At 42.5% G+C, this 16,434-nt stretch overlaps 1 protein-coding gene across 3 annotated transcripts in view; it reads right to left on the minus strand.

The window, feature by feature from the left end:
- LOC122811757 (nuclear receptor subfamily 4 group A member 1-like) overlaps positions 1–16,434 on the minus strand; it is a 62,747-nt gene that overhangs the window by 13,310 nt on the left and 33,003 nt on the right. The window contains exon 1 of one of the 3 annotated variants that reach the window (XM_044083809.1): positions 3,871–4,015. The exons of the other annotated variants lie outside the window; for them this stretch is intronic. The gene's annotated coding sequence lies outside the window, so the exon portion shown is untranslated. Of the gene's footprint in view, positions 1–3,870; positions 4,016–16,434 lie in introns of those variants that run through there. 3 annotated transcript variants of the gene reach the window in all.

Raw genomic sequence — 16,434 nt, forward strand, 5'->3', positions numbered from 1 at the left:
TAACGAGGTGCAAATAAAACCATACGCTGTATGGGTTGAGATAGCTATTTAGGCACAAAGGCACTGAACTTACCACTTGGATAAACAGCAGAACTTCTCTGCACCAATTATAAAAAGCTACACAATAAACAGGGTACAAAAGTACATCAAAGGACAGATGTGGTACTTAAAAGCTAGAGAAGGCAATACCACAACCAACCTTTACTCACACTGTGAATTTCTACATTCTGGAAGAAAAATCTGAGGATCAAGCATGTGAAGAAATTTTCTGTTACATTGTTTACTGATAAAGACTTGAGTGTGTCCAATACACCTAACAATTAGAAAACAGAAAAAAACTTTTTTATCGGTTGGTGTGCATGGGGTGCAGTACCTAGTACAAAGTCACACTGTCCTAGAAAAATGTTGCAACTTTTTTACTGGCTGGTGTGCAGGGGTACACTAACTAGTACAAGGTCAAACTGCCCTAGTAAAATGTTGCAACTTTTTTGTTGGTTGATGTGCAGGGATGCAATAGCTAACACAAGGTGACACTGTCCTAGTAAAGCTCCCGAGCAGGTACAGTGACTTTACAACTGCAATGCACAGTTCCACAACATCTGGCACAGAGATATTAATAGGCCTGAAGCTGTGCAAAGTAACATGACAAGGGTAAGTCAGGGTCAGCAAGGGAATAGGGAAACAGCTTCACAATGCAAACTGGTGAACTGATGGGCTGTGGTGATTCATCATCATCATCAAAAAAAATAAAGTATAATCAGACTGTGATTAAAGAAAAAAAGTGTTCAGATTCAGCAAGAGTATTTCAGCATGGGAAAGTCTCATGCATGTGAGGAAGGGCTAAAAGAATGCCAATAACAGCAGTAGCAAAGTAGAGGGGTATTTATGCAGGAGGCAACCACAGTATGGACTCATACTTTCCAGGTTACCTGCAATCAGCTGCAACATCAAACAAGTAAATAATGTGATTCAATTGTATTAACCCTGAAATACTATAATGCAGCAGCAAAAAATGTTCCACCATACTATGAAGTATTGGGATTTTGACTAATAAGCACAGAGATGTTATGTGTTAAAGAAAAATGTGTTTTTATAGGAATTGCTCATATTTGTTGGCTTGCAATGTTCATAACATATAACAAGTACAAAATTATTTTCGGGGAGTTTTTGTTTTCTACTTGTGGATAAGCATTTGCAGTAAAAAAAAAAGGTGACTCCCCTTTCTGTCGGTACTGACTTCTCTCACAGAGAAAATGGATTTTTTGAAGGACCTCTCCCCACATTATACTATGCCTTGGTGCTTTCACACAATGGAAGCTTGCACCCAGGTCCTATTCTGCATGACAGCAGGGGTACATTCAACAGCAATTGCACTATAACACTACTCAAAGGAATTAATTTACTAGGAAGGAAGATAGGCCAACACCTCTGTATATGAAAGGGAGTTTGTAATTTCAATAACTAGTGGCATGATCTGCCCTAGCTGTCTATATGCAATTCTCCCAGATACTAAAATCAAGTACTACCCTGTATAATGCTGGTAGATACTGTCATACATGATGACCTATCACAGTAGGATATCAGCACTTCCACCCAAATTTTGCAACATATGCATCAGAACAGCCTTATTTACACCTCTCTGGCTATTCACTATATGGAATTTATGGTGTGCTAGCCCCACCCACTTGGTCACTTACAGAATGCTACACATTACTTCCACGCAAAACATGCTGCAAATGTACCAGTGCAGGCTCATTTATATCTCCTTGGCTAGTCACTGTATCAGTTTCAAGTGGTTTGAAAGCATCAGTGTAATTCAGTAACACAAGGTTTACATGGAGAATGACCAAGAAGGGGCACTGTATAGGTGATCTGTGATTGTGTGGGCAGAAACAGAATGTGCATGAAGGCATAGCTGCAGGGTGTTATTATATTAGCAATTGCAGCAAGAACACAGTGTTGAACCACAAACAGGAACCTATACATGTGTCAGTAATCACTCATAAGGAGCAAAAGGAACTATTGGTCAGTAGAATTCTATATCTTTCTATGACACTGAGGGAAGCACTGGTGCAACTGACCGGAAGCACCGCCCTGATGGGATGGGTATGAGCAACTGTTCATAGGCTGCATGATACAACTGACCTATTGTCTCTCCCTCCTCCATTCTTGGGAATACAGGTCAATACAGCATCATCACAGCTGTAATCTGCTGATAACCTCCAAAGTACTGAAGCTGTCAAGAGAAATGAGTGCTCAAAATGAACTTGTTTGTGCTACTGTACAATCAGTATACAAGACATCTCTCCTAGCAGACCACTGAGGCATACAAGACAACTCTCTTAGCAGACCACTGAGGTGTGCAATGAAAAAAATATTATGCAACTTAATGTTTAACATGAAACAAAAAAGTATAAAAGCAGCTGTGATTGAGTATTACTCCTATAGTTAATTCCCTTGTTGGAATGGGTGTTGCCATCACATGTACTGGGAAATGCTGCACAACAATTAAAGAAAAAAAGTATTCCAAATAGTACTTTTAGGAAAAAGTTATGCATGCACAGCATGTACATTTTGACTTTAAAAACAAACAGCTACAAAAATTATCAGAAACAAAATAAATGTATATGTAAAAACTCACAGAAACATCTAAATACTATTCAAAATGTGACTATCGATCTTTCATAAATATATATCATCCACAACCTAAAGCGAAAACAGATAAAATACATGTATTTATAAATACTCACAAAAATATCTAAATAATATTCAAAATATGACAATATTGGTCTCTAGCCCATATAATCTGCATCCATGAAGCTTTCAAGTTAATAATGAATATAAAATCAGCAGAAAAAAATGAATGATGCTGTACAGGACTTCAATGTGCGGCATCTCCAGTTTCCGTGGATGACAGGCTCTAGTTAACAGAGGCTACACTAAAGGCAATCCCTGTGTACATACCGTTTGCCCCTGGGATTGACACTTCAGCACAAGAGGCCTCGGTAAAGGGAGGTGGAGCTCTAAAGAGTTAGATTCTGACAGGTGGCTGTGAAACAATTCCAAGTCAGAAATCCATCCATCGCAGGAAATTAAATGCAACAGATTTTATCCAGACAATACAGTACTACTGTCAGTCTTGAGATAAAGCAGCAGACCTGCCTTTTTTATGGCTCCTCTCGTAAGAGAAGTCCTTCATTGTTTGAATACCTGAACAAAGAACAAGTTTCCAACTGTACAGCATACTTGTTGCACTTCTGAAAGCACTATAGTAGTCAAAACATAGTTCCCTTTAGGAATATAAATGTTTTGTAAAAGAAAAATAAAAGGATGCAATTGTCTTATGACAGTCTAGTAGTAATGGGTAAGATCTCATCTTCCAAAACTAGGTAGACACTGATTTAGTTCTAAATAACAACATTTATGCAATTTCCTAATATCTTAAAGCTATGGTCAGGTTCCTTACTTTGACTGCTATTTACTTAGATTAAATACACTATGTTGCAGTGACTCTACAGCTAGGTCCATGCATTATAACATAGTTCTAGCACGATCACCCTTCACGTTTCTATAGTGAGCAATGTCCACACTGTTTTATGCTACTGCAATAAGTTCATACTACATGTGCAACTTTGCAGCGTTTGTAAGTCATATTAACACATTATCTACTGACATTTCAAAGTTTATCACTAAACAAACTTACAGATCTGTAAAAGATATGGTGCAATACAGAAAACTTTGTACAAATATATCTTATCACAGGCAGTGATCATCCACTAATCCTTGCCACTTTACTACAACCATATTTATTTTCTAACCTTACAAGGATGAATAATGCATACACAATGAAAAAGTGCTGTAATTACATACCCAAATGCAGTTTCTTGCTGTTATCTAGTATTCAAATAAGCAAATATTTCAGAAGAAATCCGATGAATGCAATCATAAATGTACACAAAAAAAAATAAGAAAACAAGTTGTTGCAGTCCAGTTCTAGTCACACACTGAGCTCCAATGTTTCCAAGTACATCTATTAAACGTTCTGCTACGTCACTTAAGGGGAGGGTCCTGGGCTGGGACACTCAGTGACGCAGGAACACGGGCAATTGTTCACCAAATATGGCGAAGTGGGCGGGATCTTTCCGGTCGTCAGCCAACGGCAAGAGTTTGGAATGTCTTGCGGCTGACGCACGCGGGGTTCCATTGACGCACACAGAATTGTTTGATCTAAAATTAGCCCTGTAGCACTGTGGCTGCACGCGCAGGGGTTCTATTGTAGTCCAGGAGCTAAAAATAGTTACACATGATTGGGTGATGGAATCGAAATAGCCCTGCTAGCATGAGAAGGACCAGAAATAAACAACCACACCTGAACGAGGAAGCGGCTTCAGGGTTCAAAGTGGCCAGCTGCCCTAACCCGATCACCTATGTTCCCGAGTGATTCCTCATCATCCCACATACCACAAAAAGGCCAGTTGCCCCTCTCCACTGGCTGTTTTAAGATCTACAAATTGTAGTTATAAAGGGATTCCTCCTGCGAACATTAGGGAGGATCCCTTGGCTCTGTGTCAAAAGGCTAACTTGGGCAGACACCAACAGCGCTTTCATTTCAGGTCACTTTTTTCACAGTATTACAAAAAAACAGTTTGTTTGAGAGCATAAGTAGGGCATCCCGCAATAAGTTCCTGCCTATCACGTACGATACAATAAATAAAAAGAACAGCAGCAGGCTTGTTTTGCAAAGCCAGCTTTTCCACCAAGGGTATCTGCTCCACTGCGTTTTTTCCACATGATGGCACAGTAACATAGTTCACCCTTTGCCTAGGTAATCAAAACCCACATATCAGAAAGTACACATTTTGAAGTTGACAAATATAAATTTGATTTCTGACGTGTATACTTTTTTTTTTAAAATAAATTTATATGTGTGCATGTCCCGGAACTCGTCACCATCTTTTCTAAACTTATGCATGCTCCCAGTCCCATTTCCTCTGCCATATCTGCTTAACTCAGTTGAACTATCCGTCAACAGCCTGGGTACCAAGAATGTCCACCTTGCCCACTAATAAAGGGGAAAGTGCTACCCCGCTCTGACAGCTGGTAACTGACCCACCCAAACCATAACGGTCTAAAGTTATGTATTTAACATCTGTTAGCCGGCCGGGTCAAACAGTCCTTTAAAGCCACATATGCGAAACATTAATACGTATTTAAATTTACATCAAGAAAATGAATGGTGTGAAAACAACTCAATAAGCAATCCACACATTCTATAGCAGTTTTGTATAAAGATGTTGTTGTGTCTCGGCTTTTCCCGGTTAGGGGTCGCCAGAGCGGAACTCCGGTCCGCTAATGATTGGCAGTAGATTTTTTTATGTGCCGGGTTGCCAGCCCTGACGCACAATCTTCAACGAAAGTACTCCCATTCACGCATGTCTCCACACAGAAGATTTTAGCTGAGAATCAAACAGGACAACGTCTTACTGTGAGGCGACAACACCGCAGTTCTTTTTTTGTATAAAGATGACACTGATAAATGGCTGCTTGTGTTAAGACTCCGTGCCTCTCATCCATACCAAATTCTGAGGAACGTTCCTCGTTTTGAGTCTTAAAAATTATGCGTTCCACGTTGTTCTACATCTTGTTCCACACTTTAGAGATGGAAATGTGTGAGTATATTAAATTAATTTTGAAGCACTCCGTTAAGAAGTGTGGTGCTACAAATTTCCCAAGTCAGGCTTTACACTACAGACTGTAGTCTACAGTGCTCGTCACCAACCTGTTTGTTCCTTTATATGCTGTCTCACAGGGAAGGCATAGCTGTCACCCTTCCGGCTCCAAAAATGTGGGACAATTACTAAACAAGTGCATCTTCAGCTATGAAGCTTGCACCACGGTTAACTATTTATTTATATCCACAAAAAAGTTATTCTGAAGAATTAATACAATTCAGTATTATTTACCATGGATATTTGTGAAAAAGAATGGTGTCTTCAGTGTGGAAAAGTGAAGAATTAATAATTGTGAAGACTCAAAATGAATAATGTTCCTTATACTGAGTCAGAGTTGAAAGCTATGGGGGAGATATATTTTTTTCTTTTAGGTTAGGATAGGGCAGGCCAGATGGGTTACAAAATGTAGCTGCTACAGTCATAAAAGTTCAGGGCAATGGCTGTTTTAATCAACTTAGCAGTGCTCCATTAAACAAACAGAAAATACTGTTGTGCAAAATCTTACCATGACTGTAGATGCCCTTGTCTTCACTGTTGCAGTATTCTTAACATATGGGATTCCCTGCAGTGGAAGCCCGACATCCGGCCAGTCTACCAAAGACTACATTTGCTTTAATGAACGCCAAACTTCATCCAAACGCTCCTTGCATAGCATAGGGCATAAAGGTGAAGTTCAGGCCTACCATACTCAAGAACCAATTACGTCTTGGGTTGCTTGTGTTCTTACTGGGGCAATCTGTACATCCAGAAAAATAAAGGTCTAGGGGGATGGAGGGAGTGAATACTGCAGCAGTGAAGGCGATGACATCTACCGTTATGGTAAGATTTTACACAACTGCACTATGTCCTTACCTTCACTGCTGCAGTATTCTTTACCACACTGCAGAATGTGAAAGCTCAAGAGGAAACTTGGGAGGGAGAAGGAGCAGGCCACCCCCCCCTAAAAAGCCATGAAGAATGGCACTAGCAAAACCAGCCCTAGCTCTGGAGATATCATCCAACTTGTAGTGCTTGGTAAAGGTGTGCACAGAAGTCCAGGTAGCTGCTTCAAGAATAGAATTAGTATCTAAGCCATTGAAAAAAGCACCAGAAGAAGCCACAGCTCTAGTAGAATGAGCCTTAACTGAAAAAGGAAGGCTCTTTGCCATAAAAAGTGTAACAAAAGGAATTAGTCTTAGAAATCAAAAAGGAAACAGTTTGCTTGGATACAGCAAGTCCCAAAGATCTAGGATGAAAAGAAACAAATAACTGATCAGATTTTCCTAATAGCCTTATCCAAATAAAAACTTAGTTGGCTATGCACATGCAAAGTATGAGGCACCCTCTCACTGACAGATTACGGAGAAGGGGAAAAAGTAGGAAAATTAATAGACTAATTAAGTGATAGCCCATTAACCACTTTTGGCATAAAATAAGGGTTAGTGCGCAAGGACAACCAGTCTTCATGAAAGATCAAAAAAGGACAGCAGATAAACGCCTGCAACTCCCGTCTGGAAGACGTAAGAGCTAACAAAAGAACAGTCTTCCAGGAACAATGTTGCAAGAAAGCTGTAGCAGCAGGCTCAAAAGGAGCTGGAGTCAACTTTTCCAAAGCAAAATTAAGATCGAAGAGGAAGAGGCTTCCTGGTAGACCTAATATGGATACCTTCAAGAAACTGTTTCACCTCAAATAGGAGAAAAAGGCAGACAAGCAGAGACAGTCGATAACTGGGCCTTAATAGAAGAATAGGTCAAACCTGCATTGAACAACTCACACAAATAAGAGAGAAGCAAAGGAACATCCACAGTAAGTGGGTTTAGGTTACGAGACAGACATCAAATAGAAAACACCATCCATTTGAATAAGTAGGATTTCCTGGCCTCTTACAGCACATCCTCAGAAAAAAAAGTGTCTATGAAGAATCAAAATCCCATCAGCCACAGTGTCAGTTGAAGCATAGACAGGTGGGGATGGATGAGAGATACCTTGACTGGTGTGATTAGATCGACCCTATGAGGTAACTTGTGATGACTGCCCCTGGCTAGATGCAGAAATAGAAGGAACCAGTGCTGTTGTGGCCAAAAGGGAGTCGCCAACAAGATTTTGGGAGCATCCTGTTGAATTTTGAACAGGACATTCATAATGAGAGGAAGGGGAGGGAAAACATAAACATCTCCTTCCAAGAAGATGACAGGGTGCCCACCTTCCACACTAGAGGACCTGGGACTTTAGCACAAAACAGAAGAAGTTGTTTGTTCAGAGAGGAAGTAAAAGGATCCACTTGAGGAGTACCCCACTGATGGATAATGTCTAGAAACACATCCCCGTGAAGCATCCATTCATGGGATTGTGTGAAGGACCTGCTCAGAGTGCCTGCCACAATGTTCTGACTGGAAGGGATATAAACTGCCTGAAGAGTCACTTGATACTTGACAGCCAAATTCCATACCGGAAGTGCCAACCGGCAAAGAAGACAAGATCTTGTTCCTCCCTATTTGTTCATAGGTTGGTACTAGGCTATCGGCCCTAGGGCCTATACAAGCCTAGCCATAACAATTCCCTGCATATTTCTTCCCACAATATTTACTTCCCTGCACCCCTGTCTAGCAGGGCGACTGACGTGATCCCCGGAGTGAATTGGGAGTGAATCTCCCATCCAGTCGTCAAGGTTCTTTTTGAAGAGGGCCAAGGAGGCGCTCTGCTTGATATGTATGGGCAAGTCTATTCCAGAATATGGGGAGTCTCTGGGTCAGGAACCTATCCCTCCAGCATGTTTTGTTCATTGTGATAAGGTTTAGATCCCTGGAGCATGTGGCTCTGAGGGATTGGGATTTCTTTAAGTGGAGCATATCCAACAGCTCAGGGTTTGACATGGCCTTGTATGTTAAGCAGAGATCGCTTCTGAGTAGATGATATGCCACAGAGTATAGCTGGAGTTTTTTTTAGACAGTTAGACAGTCAGCATAGGACATCTGCTTTAGGCCTGTGATTCTTTTAGTGAGGTATTTCTATGGCCTTTCCAGTTGTAGCAGATTTCTTCTGAGGTACATACCAAATGGGGCGTTTTACTCTATAATGGGTCTAATGAGGGATAAATACAGTGGGACAATGACCTCCATTTTTCCTGGATAAAAAGCCCTTAGTCATGAGGTGTGCCACATAGAAGGATTTCCTGACTGTTGTGGTGATGTGGTTATCGAAGATGAGACCACTGTCCACCTAAGTCTCTCATCACACTTTTGGTGTTTAGTGTACTGCCACCTATGTGGTAATTCATGGGTACATTGTTTTTCCCAAAGGGGATAACTATACATCTCTTGGCATTAAGCTTGAGATCATGGCTCTGGCACCAAGCATATGTTTCTGTAAGGCCCTTTTGTAGAATATCCACATCATTTGGGGATGCAATAATGGCTCCCAGTTTGCAGTCATCTGTGAACTTTGTTAGCCAGAGTCCCTTAGTGTTGGCCTGTACTTCAGAGATGTACATGCCAAAGAAGAGCGGTTCCAGGACTGAACCCTAAGGTACTCGTACTTGTCTGGAGCTGGATTTGGAGTCGGCTACTTTTACAGTCTGGGTTCTGTCAGTAAGCCAGTTGGCAACCCATCGATTGACGTAGGGATTTATGCCCAGCTTAGTAAGTTTATCTATGATTCCAGAGTGGGGGATGGTGTCGAAGGCCTTGGCGAGGCCCAGATAGGCTGCGTGGACCGCCTTACTCTTGTCCACAGCTCTGAAGACTAATTCAGAGAAATCAATCAGGTTCAGGAGACAAGATCGGCCCTTCACGAACCTAAAGGTGAGGTGCCAGTTCACTCTGTAGTTCATGTAGTGCACAGCCCAGGATGTCATCTGGTCCCATGGATGCTGTATTCCTAGCTTTGGAGAGTGTGTGGTTTCTACCTGTGTGGCCGTGATTATCGGAATTTGTCAATCTTTTGGTACTGAGATGGGCCCTTAAGGGGGTGAAAGGGGTATGAAGTTGGCACTAAATTGATCTGCCAGGATATTAGCAATATCCTTGGAATCAGTTTAATTAATGCCATTCTGTTGTAGCTCAGAGCAGATCTGAGCACTGCCATTTAGATTCTTTGCATAACTATAGAATGCCTTGTAGTTGTCTTTGGAATCTTTGGCAATTTTATTTTTGTAACTAGCTTTGGAGGATTTTTTGAAGGATCTTAGCTTCTTATTGAGGTTGGTAAGGGAGATTTTTGCATCCTGGGATTTTCCACTTTTCTGCAACAGTTTCTTCCTTCTATTGTAGAGTTTGTTTATGGCAGGGGATCACCAGATTGGTTTCCTTTTTTGGAGGAGAGCGTCTTGGTTCTATTTGGGATGGCACGATTCATGCACAAGTGGATGTGCTCATACAGTCCCTTAGTGTAGGGATTCAGCAGTCAAACTTTCAGTTCCCACCTGCATGGGTGTCATGAAGTTTGTCAGTTCTGACTTGAGTAGCATGAAGTTGGGTTTGGAGAAGTTTTTTATGGAGGCTTCCTTACTGGGGGGTGGGGATGGGATGCGGATGTCAAGGGTGATTAGCTTATGGTCAGACCTGGCCAATGAGGGGGTGACCACTGGTGTGGAGCATCTATCTTCCATGTTGGTAATGACCAGGTCTAGGACACTGCAGCCCCTGGTGGGACAATGGATTAGTTGATCCAGGGCGTTGGGATTTATGAATTCCAAGAACCATTGGGAAAAGGTTTGGTACCCGAGTAGTTTTCCCAGTTAATGGCAAGGTAGTTGAAATCACCCAGTATTAGGGTGTTTGGTTGTATCTTAATATTTTCAGAAAGGTGTAGTGAGAATCTTGGGACATGATGGGGGGATCTGTAGCAAGCTACAGTTTGGACTGCAATCTTACCCAGTGTTAGTTGCACTTGGAGAATTTCAGATGCATTGTGTTGGGCAACTAGCCTGGAGGTGTGAATATGGACACTCCTCCACCTTTATTGTTTCGGTCTTGGTTTGGTGGCCGAAAAGTGTGGTACGAGTTGTAGCCTGGTATTGCAGGGGTGCTCTCTGGAGCCTTGAACCAGGTCTCCGTTACTGCACAGATATCGGTGTTCTCCATTTTTAGGAGTGCCTTGAGACAGTACATTTTGAGGTTTAGACTCCAAGCATTGAGTAGCATTACCTTCAGATTTTGCATGGTTGTATCTGTTACAGTGGTGGTTTTGTTGTTTGAACCTTTCCTAAAAAAGGCACTATAGGGGTAGCAAGAGCTTTAGCCAGTAACCTGAATCCCAGGGGCGCCAGGTGCAAACCATCTCTGGCAAAGCATTGTGGTTTGTCGAATATGTCATCCCAGGCAGACAGATACTGGATCCCCTTTGAATGACACCAGAAGCTTAGCCAACTGTTGAAGCCAATCATTTTGTCCTTATACTGTGGTATCATTTTGGGCGAAGGGAGGATGCTACTCAGAGGTAGGGTCATACCTGCCTGGGCCACATGATCCGAGATCTCTTCCATGTCTCTTTTCATGTAGTCCAGGAAGGTACGTCTCAAGTCATTCACTCCAACATGGACAAGGACAGAGTTGTATTGTACTTGTGGAGTGACTTGAGTGCATGCATTATGTGGCAGATCCTGGCACCCGACAGGCAACTCATTTTCTCCTTGTTCAGCGTGGTGAGTGGGACATCAGTGTGCCTGACTATACAGTCACCTATGACTAAAGTGTTGGGTACATTGTCTTGCCTTAGGAACTGTTGCTGGGTGGCTCACTGATGTTGTGAGCTGTGTGTCACTTTGGTTATTGACATACCACATCACTGCGGTATTGTCTGTAAACACCTTGAGAGATCCTGGAGACAAAAAGAGGATGAAAGGCCTGAAGAGCCAGCAGAAGAGCTCTCATCTATTTGACAGTGATGTGCTCTTTCTGCTGATGAGGTGACCACACCCCCTGTACCTTTAGGGAGCCAAATGTCACCCTCCCATCCCATGTCTGAAGCGTCTATGAACAATTCCTGAGAGGGAAGAGGGTTCCCTGGGTTCACAGACAACTGCTGAATCCACCAGTGAAGTTCCTGTCTGAGACAAGGAAGAAGAGGAACTACAAAATCTACAGGATGTGCATGTTGAAGCCACACTGACTTCAGAAACCACTGAAACTTTCTCATGTGAAGTTTGGCCAGAGGGAGCATCGAAATGGTGGATGCCATGAAATCCAGAGCTCTCAGAAACTCCCTGGTGGTAATAGAAGCCAGAGGTAGGAGTGTGTGAATTAAGACCTTTGGAGGGGACAGGGAAGCCAGCATTGGCACCGTCTGAATCCTGCAACCCAGAAAAACATGATCCTGAGAAGGAGTCAGAGAAGACTTTTTGAAATTTATAGTGAACTCCAGGGTCTGAAGAAGGGAAACGGCAAAATGAAGATTTTGCAAAAGGGTCTCTGGAGAGGATGTCTGAATCAGCAGCTCATCTAAGTATGGAAAAATTTGGATCCCTTGAAGCTTGCAAAAAAACTATCACAGGAGCAAAGCATTTGTTGAACACCCCTGGGGCAGTAAAAAGTCCAAAGGGCAAAGCAGAGTACTGAAATTGCTAGGAAGCAACAACAAAAATGTAAAAACTTCCTGAAAAGAGAATGGATCGGAATATGGAGAGAAGCATCCTTCAGATCCAGAGATACCACACAAGCCTGAGGGAGCAAGAGGAAACAGAATATGAAGTGACAAATCTGAAAAGAAGACACTTTTAGAAACGTGTTTAGATGAGAGAGAGGTCTAGAATAGGTCTCCAAGAGCCTTCTCTTTTTTTCTGGGCACTAGAAAGTCTTGAGTAAAACCCGTTCCCCCTTTGAGACACAGGCTCCTCTTGAATAGTACCCCGAGTGAAGAGATTTTGAAAAACCTCTGGGACAAAGGGAAGTTGTTCCTGAGGAGGCTGAGGAATGCCCATAAAAGGAAGATGGGATTTTCACACCATGAAATACCCCTGACAAATGAACAAAACCCAAGAATCCTGAGTGATCAGAAGCCAAACAGGAAGAGAAAGAGGAACGTGGCTGGGAAGGGATGGATAAAAATACAGTACCTGGTTTGTCTGGAAAGGAAGGCATCGGAACACCTGAAAACTAAGTAGTCTTCGCGGGAGGAGCCCATTTGCCACTCTTCTTACCTTTAGCAGAAGGGTGGGATTGCCTATGAACAAAGGCAAGCTTAGTGGGGTAGTTTCCCTGAAATTTAGGCAGAGGAGAAACAAACACATGTTTAAAGACCTGTAAGGCTTTACCGTTATATTGAAGGGACATAAAAAAAAAAACAGCAGCTGCTTCCCCAAACAAAAATTTAGAATTCACAGATGCATCCATCAAGTTAGCTTAAATATCAATGGGTACAGGCTGGAGCCTAAGCCAAGGATACCTCCTCATCACTGAACCAAAAACTGCAACCCTAAAAAAGGCATCTGCTGCAACATAACTACATTTAATAGAATGACAAATGACGTGAGAAAAAATCCCTAGCAAGGAAGGAACAGAGATTTTACCCTCAGCGTCTGGAAAATCAGAAATAAGTTGACAGGCCTGAGAAAGAACAGCCAACACATACCTAGACATATGGGTCTGATAATTAATAGCCCTAAAAGCTAGGGTAGCAGAAATATAACCCTTCTTACCCAACCTTTCCATAGTTCTGCTGCCCTTGTCAGAAGGCAATAATTTGGAAGAAGGAAGACAGACAATACAGAGGGATCAGCAGCAGGACATTTAAATAGAAAATAACAGTCCCGAGGCACCCTATAAAACCTATCAGGCTTCTTGCTAGCAGGGGGCAGAGAATCAGACACATGAGAGGCATTGGAAAAAGCATCCAAAACAGGAGGAATAGCCGCAGGTTTAGGAGATTACAACTGCAGCAACTCGTAGTACCGCTTATGTATAGTGACCTGAGCACAATCCCACTTAAAAACATCCATCATCCTAGAGAGAGTGTGTCCCCAAAGGAAGTTTCCCTAAAAGGAACATCTGAACTAATAGATTCCATTCATCATTAGAATCTAACTCTTCCACAGAAGAATCCTGTTGTCTAGGCCTTTTAAGGGGAGTAGAGGACCAAGGAGGAGCAGGAACTGAAACCCCATGAGGAGGCTTTAAGGACATTAAACCAGTAAATAGCCCCCGAGTGAAGGCCAGCCACTCACTTTGTAGATCCCTAGGAGCAGAAGAAACTTTTTTAATTTTCTGTTTCTTTAATGGAATGTACCCTCCAAAAAACTGGGAAGGCTCAGACCCAGGATGGCAGTTGAGAACCATAGTAGGAACTTCTTTTCCAACTAAAATCTGAGGAACTCCCCTAGGCCCCTTGGAAAAATCAGCTGTGGTTTCCCCTGAACATCCAAGAAGGATACTTGCAAAGCCTCTTCGGACATGCTATCAGCTGGATCCTCACCGGCCTCCAACACTGTCACATCAGATAAATCTGACAACACAGCCAGGCGAGCCTCTGGGTTTGTAATGACCTAGGGAGAAACATCTAGCAGATGCTGGACAGCAGAAGATTGTGGTCATACCCTTTTCACCTTCTTCTTCTCTAACAGCTGACCCTCTGGGAAAGATTCCTTCTGTTGTGGCAGTCTTTATGGGGAATGTGTCTCCCACACTGGCATTTACCCTTCCTGGATGACATCAACCTCAAGGAACACAAAAAATCAAGAAAAAAACAAAAACCTTAATGGGCCACTTATCTGCAACTGACAGAAGTCAGCAAACAGACACAGGTAGTCACTTCTTCTTTTGGCTGCTCCCGTTAGGGGTCGCCACAACAAATCAACTGTTTTCATTTCTTCCTGTCCTCTGCATCTTGCTCTGTCACACCAACCACCTGCATGTCCTGTCTCACCACATCCATAAACGTCATCTTAGCCTTCCTCTTTTCCTGTTACCTGGCAGCTTCATCCTTAGCATCTTTTTCCCCAATATACTCTGCATCCCTCCTCAGCACATGTCCAAACCAACGTAATTTTGCCTCTCTGGCTTTGTCTCCAAACCTTCCAACCTGGGCTGACCCTCTAATATACTTATTCCTAATCCTGTCCATCCTCATCACACCCAGTGCAAATCTTAACATCTTCAACTCTGCCACGTCAAGCTTTGACTCCTGCCTTTTTGTCAATGCCACTGTCTCCAACCCGTTATAACATAGCTGGTCTCACTACCCTCTTGTAGACCTTCCCTTTCACTCTTACTGGTACTCGTCTGTCACAAATCACTCCTGACACTCTTCTCCACCCACTCCATCCTGCCTGTACTCTCTTCTTCACCTCTCTTCCACACTCACCATTACTCTGAACTGTTGATCCCAAGTATTTAAACTTATCCACCCTCGCCACCTCTACTCCCTGCATCCTCACCATTCCTCTATCCTCCCTCTCATTCACACACATATATTCTGTCTTAGTCCTGCTGACCTTCATTCCTCTTCTCTCTAGAGCATATCTCCACCTTTCCAGGGTTTCCTCCACCTGTTCCCTACTCTCACTACAGATCACAAATACACAGATAGTCACTGAAAAATGAAAATGCATTCAACTGGCAGAAAATGGACACAGGTAAACAGAAAGATACGTTTGGACTGGCAGCAAAGAAGTTCCGATTATGGTCGGCCCGAACATCACCTTTATGCCCTGCACTATGCAAGGAGCATTTGGGTGATGTTCAGCGTACCTTAAAACAATAGTAGTCTTTGGTAGACTGGCTGGACATCGGGCTTCCACATCAGGGAATCCTATACGTTAAGAATACTGCAGCAGTGAATGTAAGGACATCTACTGCTAGCAGGGAATCCCATACATTAAGAATACTGCAGCAGTGAATGTAAGGACATCTACTGCTAGCAGGGAATCCCATACGTTAAGAATACTGCAGCAGTGAATGTAAGGACATCTACTGCTAGCAGGGAATCCCATATGTTAAGAATACTGCAGCAGTGAATGTAATGACATCTACTGCTAGCAGGGAATCCCATACGTTAAGAATACTGCAGCAGTGAATGTAAGGACATCTACTGCTAGCAGGGAATCCCATACGTTAAGAATACTGCAGCAGTGAATGTAAGGACATCTACTGCTAGTAGGGAATCCCATACGTTAAGAATACTGCAGCAGTGAATGTAATGACATCTACTGCTATCAGGGAATCCCATACGTTAAGAATACTGCAGCAGTGAATGTAAGGACATCTACTGCTAGCAGTGAATCCCATAAGTTAAGAATACTGCAGCAGTGAATGTAAGGACATCTACTGATAGCAGGGAATCCCATACGTTAAGAATACTGCAGCAGTGAATGTAAGGACATCTACTGCTAGCAGGGAATCCCATACGTTAAGAATACTGCAGCAGTTCATATTCAAACCCCCTCGAAAGCATTAGCTCGTATCATTAACCAGATGAAATCAACACGATTAAAACCGATTACAGTTGAGGAGGTGTTTGAGACAATCAAGAAACTAAAGCCTCACAAAGCCCCAGGCCCAGATGGTTTGACCTCGGAATTCTACAAATCTTTTAGTGAGATTCTGAGCAATGTATTGTCACAGACTTTTAATTATATCTCTCAAAATAGAATTAATGATCCTCATTTTAATGCCTCAAGGACAGTTCTGATATTAAAGGAGAAAGGTGATTCCAAAAATCCTGATAATTACAGGCCTATATCACTTTTGAATATGGATATGAAAATCATGACATCCATTCTGGCGAGTAGAC

Source organism: Protopterus annectens, chromosome 9.part0 (genome assembly GCF_019279795.1).
Source record: "Protopterus annectens isolate FY-2018-M chromosome 9.part0, PAN1.0, whole genome shotgun sequence".
Lineage (NCBI taxonomy): Eukaryota > Metazoa > Chordata > Ceratodontiformes > Protopteridae > Protopterus > Protopterus annectens.